Source organism: Maylandia zebra, linkage group LG22 (genome assembly GCF_041146795.1).
Source record: "Maylandia zebra isolate NMK-2024a linkage group LG22, Mzebra_GT3a, whole genome shotgun sequence".
Taxonomy (NCBI): Eukaryota; Metazoa; Chordata; class Actinopteri; order Cichliformes; family Cichlidae; genus Maylandia; species Maylandia zebra.
The window spans coordinates 21,481,667-21,496,623 of record NC_135187.1 but is presented as its reverse complement, the minus strand read 5'-3'; the positions used below and the strand labels follow the sequence as shown (position 1 = coordinate 21,496,623).

At 40.3% G+C, this 14,957-nt stretch overlaps 1 long non-coding RNA gene across 1 annotated transcript; it reads left to right on the top strand.

Annotated features, from left to right (window-relative positions):
* Positions 1-924: 924 nt before the first annotated feature.
* Positions 925-5,370, top strand: LOC143414543 (uncharacterized). The gene is made up of 3 exons (XR_013095175.1): positions 925-1,188; positions 1,781-2,038; positions 5,284-5,370. It is a non-coding gene; the product is annotated as an uncharacterized LOC143414543 (long non-coding RNA).
* The last annotated feature ends 9,587 nt before the right edge of the window (positions 5,371-14,957 follow it).

The following is a 14,957-nucleotide window of genomic DNA, read 5'->3' as shown; positions in this document are numbered from 1 at the left end:
AGAGTAAGGAGTGAGCTCATTATTTTTTTTGATGAAGTCTTGCTATTCAGTTATTTAAGCTCTTAATCAATGACAAACTCTGAATTTCAACTATGTGGAATATACTTTAATTGAAGTCAAGCAAATAACTTTGTATTTAATTTTTTTGTAACAAAACTAATTAAAAATACTTTTCAATTCACTCTGGTATCCAAAAATTATAACTTTATAAATCTTTTTCTCAATTATACATCTATATGACGACCCCCCCCCCCCCCCCCCCCCCCCCCACAGCAGCATGCTCAGTCCTTTTCCTTCTCGCTCTTAAAAATGTAAAAATTGTCCTCACTGACTATATTCTGGTTTCACAAGCTCCACATCATCACTTCTCCTCCTCCTCCTCCTCCTGATCCTCCAGTCTCTGTCATAATCTCGCTGTCTTTTCTTCTCTGCCTGCAGCGCAGCTTGTCTAGATCCATGATTGTGGATCACAGACCAAATGTTAGGGTGTGCTGTCCAGAGAAAACACTGCACAGAGCCAAACAAAAGGAGAGAAAAAAAAACGTGGAAAACTGAACTGCAAGGAAGAGTTTGCTGCATCCTGTGATACAGGCTTAGAGATATAGCTTTAAAGCTCCGTTGTTGGTGCTTGATATGGATTCCCACTGGTTTGTCTCAGAGCTAAGAGATGTGAGGTTTGGACTGAGGTTGGGTTTATTCTACAGATGTTTTAGGGTGGTATCTTTTTGACATGACAGCAGGAGGCCAATCTGATGCCTCAGCATAAAGTTTCTCTAACCTATAGCAAGTTAAACCTGACTGCACCTTAAAACGATGTAACACTAACAAGAGAGCCCCAGCTGCTTCACCGAGTACGATAAGTTTGTGTTAATAGATAAAACTGTACTTGTTGCTTCTTCTTGCACTAGCTGCAAAAATAATAACAAAAGTGCATCCAATGTCAACAAAACAGTAAAATCCTGGACTGATGTAGTGCTTTTCTACTCGATTTGAGCACTCGTAGCGCTTTCTTACTACCAGCCTCATTCAACATGCAGGTTGGAGGATCCAAGGATCATTCATAGAAGACTACCTACCTACTGAGTCACAGCTGCCCAGGTCCATTTATAACACTGGATCTGGGGTAATAATGAAAAGTACGGAGTTCACTAATTGGTGAAAATGTGGCTTGGATCAGGAAAGCCCCAGGTGAGTTCCTGCTGAGCGGCTGTGAGTACAGGTAGTTTGTTTGGAAGTTAGTGGCTCACTGAGCATGTTTATTACAGTCCTCGCAGACAACCTGGCTTCATGCTGGTTTGCGGTTTGGGCACAACACTACCACACGGAGCAGCTTTCAAAGCTACACAGGCTGACGTGAAAGTAGAGTAGCATCAGTTTTTTCCCTGTCATGTGCTGTAAAGAAAATCTGGGGAAGAACATTAGATTAATAAATCCCACTCTGCTGTAGTTATGCTGTGAAATGAATCGCACCGTTCTGGCTAAGAGTGAAGAATAAGAGCTAACATGTTAGCTAGGTGTGAATGCACAGTTAGGAGTCCATAGTAGCTTGTAGCTCAGCTTGAAGTGTTTTATGTTTCCTGTGCAGTCTCCAATATATTACTCTTTATGGAATAAAGTCCCCTTTTTTCATACTGCAGGAAGAAAACATATTTTTGTATAATATCTGCAATAATATGTGCTAGTTTGCACATCAAATCGCCCTCAAAATGAATTTACTTGGATTTACTTAACACATACTAATTTACGTGAGTGTTGAACTTGTTCTTTTTGTTTTTTCCAGTGTTTCTTTGTATGTGCATGCACTCCTATGCGTTCCCACCATGCATTCCCACCGGCACCTGGAACCCATTACATCCTTATGGAGCTGTGTGGAGGGCACATGGGTCTTAAAGTGGCAGGGGCTGTCTTTCCCACATTAAAGTCATTAGTAAAGTCCGTACCCCCCTGCTGGCCTGGCCATTTCAACGGGCCTGATGATGATACCACATGCTGCATGAGGTGAAGCTTTATTCGCTCTAAAAAAGAAAAGGGACATCAGGTGAAAACATCTTCTCTGTTTAGTCCTTAGCATGAGTAGCTTTTGCTAATGTCTAACATAAAAAAGCATCTTCAAAAGTAACTTATATATTTTTTGGTGTCTTCCTAATTTAAGCATTCAAAGTTGTCTGCACTGATTGTGTATGTAGGCAGTTAGAGCTACCAAATGTAGCTAGTGCATGTGTGTGTGTGTTGACCTCCTCTGCTGGTTGCATTTGGAGGTTTGGCTCATGATGGAAGAAATTCCATTTGAGAATTACAGATGTTTTTTTTCCACTTTCCTTTGTCTAGTCCCTCCCACTCTTTCTGTCTTTCTCACTGGATCCCCCCACCTTATGTGTCTCTTGCTCTCGTTTCTTGAGTGCTCAGTGGAAAATCACCATCATAGCAAATTGCAGCCCTGTGCGCCTATTCAAACTCACAGTTAGACTAAAGTTATAGACTGTAGGTCAGATTATATCAACCCAGTTGTTGCCTTTCAAAGCCACCATCCTTTAAATTTGTGGCCCTATTTATTATTGAGATGAGACGAAAATGATGACCAGTGTTTATTGCATGGAGTGCCCATCTTCCACCTTTGCCAAACATCAGTTTATTCTGTATGAATCACTGGCTGCTGGTATGGTAGAGAGGAGTGGGGAGGAAGAGGGGAAAACGAAGAGTCTGGAGAAGCTGAGAGAAAGAGGTTAAGGAGAGAGAGGGAGGTTAAAAAAAACTGAGAGAGGGAGTGAAGGAAAGGGAGGAGGTTTAAGGGTAGAGCAGGCGGCCCATGACATAGCTGAAGCATTAGTACATGCCTGTTGGCTGACGTCCACTGACTTCTGCATCTGGTTAAAATCTACAGCCTCTTCTTTCCTCCTCACTACTTCCAGGCCTCTTATTCCCTTTTCAGTTAAATTTCCAACCCTTCCTCAAGTAATTCTCCTGTTTTTAAAAAAACAAACCAAAAAAAAAACAACCCATTCCTTTCTTGATGTCTCTGGTTCATGATACTCAGACCTTCTTCGCTTGTTTGTTTCCTGCTTTCTCTGCCCCAGTCTCTTTGTCTCTGCTCACAAAAACAAACATGGATGCATGAAATAAGAAACAGGAGGTGATATCAGAACCTTCTTCCCCTTTGAGAGCTCAGTGTTTTGTGTTGGACAGTCTCTTTCTCTTCACTTCTGTAGTAGAGAGTGAGGTTAGCTTCAGACAGTAAGTGAAAAAATATAGACTGTTGTTTCTGTCTCCAGATATCATGCCAAGGTGAGCCAATCAGATGATGGCTATGACTTTTTATTTAAGCCTATATGTTTTGTTTTCTACATTTTATGAAGGAGTCTGTTAAGCTCATTTCCAAAAGTTATGAAGTATTTCAAAAGCATGGTATCTTATTTAGAAAAGTTTTTATTTTTGCTGATGATGTAGAAGACAAAGCCTCGGCTAACCCCGGGACTTCCCTTGTCATGCAAGAAAATCATGTATTATGTCTCTTAACAGATTATTTATTAAAAATAGGACAATTATGCTCAAATTAGAGCTGAAACACAGGAAACGACTCAGGTTGATCACAGCTGGTCAAACAACCTTAGGCTATATGCACGAGTGGAGATCAACATTTCCTGGGTTTCTGTGTCACACTGTTGGACCTACCAGAGGTGACTCTGAAGTCACCTCAACTTTCAGCAGTGAACCTGAAATGTTTGCCTTTCAGTCTTTAGATGGTAAACTAATATACACATTTTAACAGATTACTGACATTAAGACCTTTGCTCAATTGTTCTGCATCTCCCGAGTCTTGCACCTTTTTCTGACAGACAGCTCTTGTTTTAAAGTATCATTATTGGATAAGAGCATGTGCTGAAACATTGTGGTGGTCCCAACTCGTTGTCTCCCAGTCATTCCAGAGTTTACATATGACAGGTATGGGCTTGTTTCTCTTTCCTCTCTCTCTCTCTAATACACATAACACGTTGATTATAATTGTGTTCTTGCAAAAGTCTTTTTGCAAACCTTTGTTTCTCTATATTTTACTAAGAAAGAACCAGACTTTGTTGCCATTTTTCAGGCTTTCCAGGCTTCTGGACATTGGCTGCTGTTTCACTGATTTTCAGGCCAGTCCTCATACCTGACCATTTTCATTGAAATACCATTAGTTTTTTAAACCACCGAACACTGTGGAGAAAAAAAGGCACCTAACACCAGGGAGGAACCAATGCTGTGTCTACACATAACAGACAAATTAGCAAAGAACCAATTTTAAATTTATCGTCGGGGACTTTGTTTCTAGCAGCTTGTAACAAAAACATATATTTGTTCCCATTTCTTTTATTGAATATATGAAAATCTATGCTAGTGATAAAACATATTGACAAGAATTAAATAGTATTTTTTTTTTAAAAAAAAAGTATTTTTGCACTAACAAAGCGCTATTAGGAGAAAGCTTTCCATAGCACAGCATGATGTGTGTGCCCTTAAAAAGTTTGAGGAAACTGAGGAAGTTGTGCCAAAAGACAAATAAATTAAGAACCAGGCTTGTATAATTTGTCATATACAAGTTCTGTTTGTCGTCAATATATACACAGGAGGTCAGGAGAGAGGTGCAACAGTGAGTTTCTACACGATGGAGGCTCCATCATGATTCGGGGTTGTATTTGAGCCGAATGTTGGGGTTTTGGGGATCTTCCATCAAAAATTATGGAATTATGAATGCAGACCATCAGATTTTGATCCACCATGCAATGTCATCTGGAAAGCTTCCGACAGGCAATAGCTTCATCCTGTTACCATGACAATGATCCCAAGAGGAGCTTTGAAATGTCCTTCATGAAACCCGGCGATCTATTCCTAAAGAATACTTAAAGAAATGAAGTCCAGGCTGTGTTGAAATCATATTAAATAATGATTTTCAATTATACACACTCTATTTTTGCATTTAAGCTTTATTGCACTGCATTGCACTTTAAACACACTGTATATGTTTCAATAAAACACTTCACAAATATACTTTCTTTCTCTGCTTCTCTGCTTCATATATTTGCCGTCACTCCTTTTGTCTCCCACAGTGGTTCTTTTTTGTGATACTTAAACATGGTTTTTACAGCTTCAGGGTGTGTCCACACCTCCGCTCTTCACCCAGTTCAGTTTAAAGACCAGATGATGTCCTGCACCCAGTCATAATGCTGAGGTGGAGTCTGAGCGTCTTCACTTGTCCCTCCTCTAAAGTCAACTCCACTTTTTCCCTTTCTTTTTTTCCCCCTTCTGCAGCTGAACCCAAAAAAACTTCACAATGACCAGAAAATTCTTCCACGTGTCCGCAGCAAGACTTGGAAGAAGCAGTGGGATGAAGAGGACATGTCTGATGTTTTTGCTTCTCATTTGCTTAAATAAAGTTTTGAAATGTAAACTTTGATTGCTCTACGGGAACCTTCCCCTTGCACAAGCAGTCATAGAGACAATGTCAAAGGAAGAAAGACAGAGAAAAACTGAACAAAGCAGACAGCTGGGTAACAAGTGATAACGAGTGGTTAAGCAGCACACCGATAACTCGAAACTTCTGTTTTGCTGCTCAGGATGCAGCTTATTTGTTGTTTATCTGCTGTGAAATACATGAGATATTTAACATCTGTTTTACTTCAGGAAACTAAGAGGTGACTGTTAAAAATAGTATATTACTGCCAACTCAACATACTGAGGTAAAAAAAAGCCCTGAAACAACAGGAGGAAGAAATAGTTAAGAGTGTGAACTATGAAAGAAAATGTCCAGGTGTTCACGACACTGCAGTCAGTCTTTTGCTACTTTTTCTATTTTCAGTCATCTTTTTTAAGCAGGCCTTGATTACTAACAGAAAGTTGTTTGAAGCTCATTTCAGCATGACTCTGTTTTAGTGACCGGAGTAACCCCGAGGAGAGAGTGGAGGCGGTCTGCCTCGGAGGGGTTTGAGAGTAGATAGAAGCTCTCAGCTGGAGAGGACAGGCCTCAACTGGCATCAGACACAAAGAGAGAAACATATATACTCTCAGTTTTCCTCCAGTGAATCTGTCATATTCAAATGTTTTCAGATCATTTGTGTATAAGCACATTATGTTTACTCCATTAACATCTTGCTTAGATGTTAATTTGGCTGTTTTTTTTTAAATTTCCACTGACATACTTTTACTGTTCACGTTAAAACAGTAAACTTTCATGTTGGCACCCTACATATGTCACAAATCTGAACTCATCGTTTAGCCTGCATTTCTAAATCTCAGCTATAAACAGAAAACATTAATGTGGGTGGGGACTCACAGTTTAACTATAAATTAAAGTAAGTGCACTACCAGAAGGAGAAAAAGAAAAGACAGCTTGCTTTGAGAAATAACTGCTGTTATTTATCAAAAGGTTCGTACCTGTCTGTAATCAGAAATAGCTCCAGGCCCTGCCTTGGTATCTTATTTATTCTTTCTGTTGGATTAAAAAGAAGAAATCGCTTTGAAGCTGGCGTGCTTCTAAAAAAGTGATCGAATCTGCATGAAGAAAAAAACAAACAAATGAACGTGAAAAATGATGGTAGGCTTTGAATCTCGAGTGCATGTCTGTTTCCTGCCATACCGCCTGACTTTAATGTCTTCTCAGATTTTCACTGAGATAACATTTCTAGTTTTAAACTCTCCTCTCCATCCATCTGGTTGTAGCAGACGGCTGCCCCTCCCTGAGCCTGGCTCTTCCTGTTAAAGAGGAGTTTTTCTTTCCCACTGTCGCCAAGTGCTTGCTCACAGGGCGTCTCATTACAGGGTCTTTACCTTACAATGTAAAGCGCATATATAAAGGCAACTGCTTTTTTGAATCGGTGCTATATAAATAAAATAAAATTGAACTGAATTTAAGTATTTGTGGAAAAAAAAGTAGGCTAAATGTTTCATCTGAAACCTGGTCGTTTAATCGTTTCACCTGATGGTTAACATTGCAGGCGTCTGTCATGGTCCTGGGCCATGTGGGCCCAGTATTCTTAGTTTTCATGTATTTTTGTATTTTGTTCTTTATTTAGGCCATGCTTCCTGGGTTGATCTGTTACGTTGTTCCTTATGTGTTTTCCCTTCGTGACTCTCACCCCCTGTGTGCCCCTCTGTGTATTTATGAGCCCTCGTCTCTCTTTGTGTTTTATTCTATGTTTTCCCCAGCCCGTTATGTCTGCGTTCTCCCCGTGCTCTCTCCCCTCCTGTTTGAACCTCTGTGTACTTCCTGTTTTACTTTGCCCATCTCCCATCAGTGTTACGTTCACTCCTGCCGTGTCTTGTTATGATTATCAGTGTCACCTGTGTTCCCCGTGTGCATCCACTTCCCCTGATCATCCCTCATGTGTATTTAGTCTCTGTGTTTCATACAGTCTGTGTCGCGTCGTCTGTGTTACCACCTCTGTGTTCCGTATTCCAAGCCATAGCTTTTCCTTAGTTTATTTCCAGTTTAGGTTTTCGTTTGAACGGTTACTCTTATGCTGCCTTCACTCTGTTTTGTTCCTTTTCATCAGCCATAATAAACGGCTCGCTTTTGTTTAAATCCACTCCTGCATCCTCGCCTGTGTTCGCACCTGGGTCCACCACACACATTTCCGCACGGTCTGCCTCCGCAGACCCTGACAGCGTCAAGCTTTAGGCTACTCAGGGTGTTGGGTCTGACCAGACACAGATAAGAGACGTGCTTGGACATGCTGTGAGCCATTTGGAAATCTGACCTTTTCCCCTCTCCTCAGACAAAAGCACAAACTGCATTTCTGCAACATGAGCACGTCTGTCTATATGGATGTTAGGGTTACAGAAATCAGCTGCTCTCACAAAAAGTCCCCTTGATTTACTGTGTAGTCACAGTATCATTAACAGTCTACATATTTAATATGCAAGATAAAGGTATAGTCCAGGTCATGAGCAACACACACACACACACGCACACACACACACACACACACACACACACTGTCAGGTGAGCATGTCAGCGAGTTAGAGGACCGTGTTGCTGTGTTTTCTTAGCCTGTGTCAGACAGGATGGCCACACTGAGGAGGAATCAGGGGTGTTTCCTCTAACTGCTCCCTGAGGTCCGTGTCAATACACACTTTCTCCCTCCCTCTCTCTCTCTCTCACACACACACACACTGAAGAAACACATTGGATCCTGTGTCAAACTTCAGCTGCAGTTCACACCAAAGAGGGGCTCTTTAATTGTGTCGTTGCTTCTTTATCAGCATATCACCACATAAATGTGTCCTCTTTTGGTTTTTTCTAAAATGCTCCAACAATTTGGATATAAGTGCAGTCTTGGCATTTGAATATTTGACTGACTCTCTTTTGTCACCATCTTAGCTTTCTAATGGAAATGAGTGACATAAGAAACTGTAGGAGGGGAGGGAGGTAATGCCAAAGAGCGACTGACACACTTTTCTGGCTCTTCAATCTTGCAGTGCATACACACCGGTGAGGTTTTGGAGTGCCGGAATATTTAAATTTTCTTAAAAATGCTGAAAAAGAAAGGACAAGAGATCAGCCGTGAATAGCTTCCCAGCATGTAGTCTCATCTCTAAATCTGCAGCCTCCAGCACTGGAGCTCTGGTCTTTTTCCAGCATGTCTGGAATTCTCCCTCCTTTCCTTCATCCTTTTCTTCTGTTGCTTCCTTCTTTCCTCTTCCACGTCTGTTGACCACTCCCTCAGTGGCAGTAATCACACGAAAAATAAAAGCAGCATTTCCCACAAAGATCCGAGGTGTGATCTTTGCACTGCACATTTGTCTTTTTAAAAACACTTTTCATCAAATAAAATATGCAAATGTTTACTTCCTAAAAGGCAGTGGAGGGGACTAGTCATTTCAAACCAATGTGCACAACAATTACATCTACTTTCTTCTTTTTTTTGAGAAATTTAATAAATCTCCTTTTTTTGGGAGAAATTAAGAGACGAGGCATGAGAGACATTTTTAAATATTACGAAAATCCCACAGTCATGAAAATTATTATCAAAACAGTTTAAAAGCTTCTTAGGAGCCGAACGTTGCGTTAAAAAGGCTCAAAACCCCAATGAAGTGTACAGCATGCATGCCTCTCCTTTGTAACTTAAATATAATTGGGGTTTTTACACAGTGATGTGATGCACAGTGATTGTTTTCCTCCACACAGACTTGCAGATGACGTGGCTCTTGAGTCTCTGCTGCTCCCACCTCAAACCAGTTTCTAAAAGAGAACAAGGGGGGGAAAAAAGAAGAAATCTTAATGACAAGCCCTAGCGGCCCAAACGAACTGGGAGCTGGCAGCGTTGGCTGGCGTTTTCCTGCTTTGGCCCGCCTGTGATGGAGAACAGCCGGTGTTTAGGGAGGGGCGTTTAAAGTTTGGAATAACATGGCATTAGCCTCAAAATGACAATTCGCAGTCTCCATTTTTCCGTTTTCTGCCTGACAGCCTGTTGCTCTTACTGTCTGCTTCTCCTCCATCTTTTACCTCCTTTGTTGTCTTTCCTTCATTACTGCATTAAAAAAAAGTGATGTCTCCCTTCCTAACAAGACACGTTTCAACCAAATCCTGTTATATATTTTACTGTCCCAGAACTAAAGTATTTTCTGCTCTCAGTCCTCTTCTTTTTCTTTTTTTCTTCCTAACCAGATGTGTTTCTCCTCTGGATCTCCCCTGTGCAGGCCCCCATGATTCATTTTCCACAGACATCTTAAAAGGTCCAAAGCTCTCCCTTCCCCCCATGCCTTTTTCTTTTTTTCCTCTTCTCTCCTTTCTCTCATTCTCTGTGCTGAGGCTCCTACTGCTGGATTGTCTCAGCCTGCAGTGCTTGTCAGGATCACTGGAACGAAAACTCGGAAGGAATGAAGCTTATGTGGAATCTCCACAGCCAAAGGGCTGATGTTTGTGAACAACGCTTGCTGCCTCTCACCAAACTGCCCAGGTATCCCATATGCACTGGTGGGTCCATCCACAGGATTGCACCCTCATGGAGGCAAATCCCCCCCCAGAGGGACATGATAAAGGAGGCTTTTATGTGGGTTTTTTTACTTTCCTGATTTAAGCATGGGGGGTGGGGAGCTGCATTTACATCCACTTCTCGTCCTCCTTCTATGATCTGACCTCCCTGTGCTGCCAGCTCCTTTTTTCCCACTCCTATTTTCTAGCTGGAGTTGGATTGATTTAACAGTTTATGTTACACTCTTTGTGAAAATGTGATCTGTAATTTGCAAGCTTCAGAGTAATTGTTTATTTAGCTTCTTTATCTTATGAGAGAAAGATGTCAAGAGCATCGGCGTAACTTTGTGCTGAACAAGATCTCTGTCTAAATAAATAAATAAATCTGGGTAAATTCCCATGATTAGACATGTAACTATTTTGCTGGTAATACCTGAAATGAGTAAAGAAAGTCAACATCCTATTTATGCAAGATAATTCATAATTTTATAACCCTCCTTAACCCCCCACCCGGAAATGACGCCCCTGGTCAAGAGTCAGAACAGCTTAGCATCAAAACTGGAGACAGAAGAAACGGCCTTTTGACCCCTGACAACTTTATTGATTTATTTTATTCATTTTTATGGATCCAGAACTGAGCTTTATATTTGGAAAAGGGGTTAAGTGCTAAGTCATGAAGAAGCTTGCTAGCTAGCTAGCTAGCTTGGTCAGAAAAATGCATTAATAGCCTGTATGGTTACATCATGGAGGCACAGATACAGATAATTAAAGCTACTAATTAGTATATATCAGCCAACTCAGAAATTTAGCCTATTAGCGTTAAAATAATACTAGAATTTCACACATAAAAAACAAATTATTTAAGGTCTATTGTTAGCTTGCTTTGTCCTTCCAAAAACCAATTGTCGTGCATTTTGGATCATTGTCTTTTTGGAACACCCAAATATGTCCATGTTTCAACCATTTAGCATTTGATTTCAGGTAGAGTTGAAGAATTTTGAGGTAGTTCTCCTCTTTCATTATTCAATCTGGTTTATGCAACATGCTGGTACCACCGGCAGAAAAACAGCCCCAGAAAATGATGCTACCACCACCATGCTCGACAGCTGGTGCAGTGTTCTCAGGTTAGAAAACCTCACCTTTACACCTCCAAAAGTACCTGATGTCTGTTGTGCCCAAATAGCTCAGTCATTGTCTTGTTTGACCATAAAACGTTTCTCCAGAAGGCATTTGGCTTGTCCATGTGGGACAAGAGTTAAAGAGTTTGATTTTGGAGCAGGAGATTCTTCCTTGGCGGGCCCCTTCTCTGCCCATGGCTATGTAAAACTTATTTCACCTTGGACAGCAACACTGATGTTCCAGGAGTTTCTAGTTCATGGCCGGTTGAACCTTGGTCGTTCCTGGGTTGTTCTTGAACAACTTAACCAATTTCATCTCAGAATAAGTTCTTTGAACTGATCTCGGAATTTGCAGTTGTTTAGAAATGGCTCCGTTAAGAGTGATCTTTTTAAAGTCCCAACTTCAACCCAACTGAAAATTCATGGACTTTGCTTAAAAACTAGGTCCATCCAAGGAAACCAAATAAGTTAAATGAACTCTTCCAATTCTGCCTAGAGGAGTGGACAAATATCCAGCCAGAATTATGCCAGAAGCCTCTTGATGGTGTCTGATTGAGGTGCAACTTGGTAAGGGAATTTAGCCAAATATTAATGGGGGCATGCACATATTTGATCCTGTATGCATACTTTTAGCTATGTTTCGATTAGAGAATATCCAAGTTAACTCAAACTTGTGCACTCAATTTTTGTTTTACAAAGTCATTAAATATGTATCCTGTTTAATCTACTCCAGAAAAAGAACAGTTCAGAGAAATCATTAAAACCCCCGAATTACCACAACATTCACGCCCACCATGAGTGCATGTAGATTTTTAAGAGAGGTCCACTGAGTCGAAACAGTTGAGAATTCCTGACAGGCAGCACCTATCACTCTAATTGTTAATCTAAATCATAAAAATGCAGATTTAAATCTTTAAATAACGGAAACAGGCTGAGCTGTGTAAAACTTACACTGACAGTTTTGTCATGAAGGGAAAATAAAAGACAAGCTTTTCGATTTGTACCACGCTGTAAAGTCTTAAGTTGTTAAAATGGTTTCTGTAAGAACTGGGTCAGTTTTGGAGCCAGCCTCAAACCAAACAGCTCATTTCTTTCCACTTCTTCACTTGTTTCATTTGACCACTCCAGAAATTGCCACCGTGCTCAAAAAATGTCACAACAACTGTTTATTTTATTGTTGCCTATCAGTGATGACAAAACTCGAGCATATAACTGAATGTAATTCCATAATCGTTGGACAACTGGAGCTTCTGCAGCATCAAACACCGCATTCTTTCTTTGCACACAAATAAGGTGCACAGTCCACATAAAATGAATCTTTTAAAGCTTCTTGGTATCAAAATTTACAGAGGAATAAAAGATGCATCATGAAAATATACAAAAGCCATCATAAACAATAAGATTTCCAACATTTAGTCTTGAAAATGCAGTAACACTGGTGTCTTTATAGTTTATTTCTAGTTATAACTACAAACTGTTCTGTTACATATGACATGATCACAATTGGGAAAACAGCTGTATACGCACCTGTAAACATCTGTTTTTGTGCAGTGTGTGAAGAGTGTGTGGGGGTGCCAGCCATTCCCTTGTCTTTACTGGCACGTGGCCTGCAACTGCTTGTTGAGTGAATCCCCTCTTTTCCAGCAATTAAGTGTTAAATTGAAAGGTGGGCTACAAAGAGGCAAAACCCACAATTAGCTGGCGAGTGTAAAAGCTTTACACGGGGTCAGAGCGAAGCCTGGAAGTACTTTTTGGTAAAATCTGATGTAAAAACAATTTTAAGAGACACAGTAATGCCGGCATCCGCATCTCTGTGCTTAAAACATGCAGTGTCTGTTGACTTCAGCCACTTCAGAATGAATATATTTCCAGTTTTTCTTGCATATGGAGGTTAACATGGATGTAAAAGTCAGAAATACTAGATTTGAAACTCTAAGAAAACAAATCATATACACCAATCAGCTTCAATCAGTGTTACAGAATCCTTGCAGATACATTCAGCATCCATTTGACTAAACTGAGGCTCGTGAAACTGTCAAAGAATTAAACTGTATAAGAATAAGAAATAAACAGGAAGCTCTATTGTAATACAACAACCATATCAGTGTGATGAAGGCTGTCTGGAAGATGAGAACTCAAAGACAAGGGAGAATTTTGCTTTGGAAATGCACATTAAGTGTAATCAAACCACCCTGTAATACTTATGCTACTTACTTCATTCTAGCACTGTTATTAAATGAGCGGTATCTTAACTTATGGCTTAATTTATAAGAAAATGCCCTGCATTAGGCATCAAATAGATAGTGAAAACTAAATTATATGATTCAAAATTGTCCTGTTAGATCAAGTGCAAACAGCAGTTAAAGGGGTTTGGAAGTTAATGATTGTTTAGTGAGAGTGCAGCGCTTTCTACCAGCACTCATCCTCACATGAACCCAGAGTCCTATCATCCCATCCAAGCTCTACATCAGATGAAACCTCCTGCCACGTTGTCGCTCCTGTTCTTCCTCCCCTCCCTGCCTCCCTTTCTCTCTTTACTTCCACTCTCTTCCTCATTCCCTTGTTCTACAATTCTCACTGTGATTTTTTTTAACTCTCTGCGTCTTGTTTCCTTCTTTTTCAGACATTTTCTCTTAGCATTTCTTTCTTTCTTTCTTTCTTTCTTTCTTTCTTTCTTTCTTTCTTTCTTTCTTTCTTTCTTTCTTTCTTTCTTTCTTTCTTTCTTTCTTTGCTCACTCTTGTTATATTATATGGTTGTAGAGATGAAAGGAGGTTGCAGTCCAGTTCATTTGCTTCCTGTGCTCCAGGCAGTCTAAAAGCCACCTCGGTGACCACACCGCACAAGCGTGGATGGCACAGTGATGATTCAGCTGCTGTACTCCGGTCAGAGGCCATTTTCACTCTGCTGTACTCTCTCATTTGTCACGACTCTCAGAGAGACACGGCGCTGGCTTCTAAAGGTCTCTTAACATGAAATGCAAGATGCACTTTTGATAAAAGTTTGCACTGAACTTTAAAGATGAACCAAGTCCAGAAATGTTGGGTTTGTTTATTTGTGTATTTTTATAGGACTTCATGGGAGAAATGGGAGTGATCATTAGCTTTTTCCCTGAGAATCAGCAAGCTGAAACATTGCTGTAAAAGGTATTGTTAGTTTATGACACGTTTGTATCACTCTAGCGTTCACCCCCAGTTGATTTGCATGTTTTCTTTCTTATGGTTTATGCTTAGCAGGAATAGATTCTGTGCACTCCTCCATTTATTTTTTGTTTCTCTCATTTTATATAAATAAATCTGTGAAAATTAGTTTAGACTCAGACAAAACCATCGATTATTAAGGGGCTGTAGTGAGGTTTGCTGAAACTATATTGATTAATATTTATATTGTACTGTAATGTGTGATTAATCAGTTCCTGGTCCACATGCATATCTCAGAGCACTGAAGGATGTGGTCCATGGAGGAGGAGGTGGATCCCTCCTCAAATCCACACTGAGGCTGCTCCCTAAATGGTGGACACTTTTTCACACAGATGTAAAAAATCCTTAAAAACAGACATTAAAGCAGAGAGTATTCACACAGTACCTCCACCTATGCATATAAGCAAGTTCTTTGTAAGTTTATACCAGGTTTTTCATACAGACATGCTTTTTACCTAACAAGGTTACAACTTGCTGAATTCAACATGCTGAATAATTCTGGCCTGGTTATCCGTTCCTGATATATTGAGTCTATAAACACCTGATCAGCCAAACAGCACCCAGATTATAGAAGTGATTTACTTCTAAACATAATGGACCCGGTGCACGCCACCGACCAGTGAAACCATTAGAAATGTGACACAGGAGCATTTCTTTCCCCTTCTCTTTGCTTTGCATTTGAGACTTCTTTGTTTGTG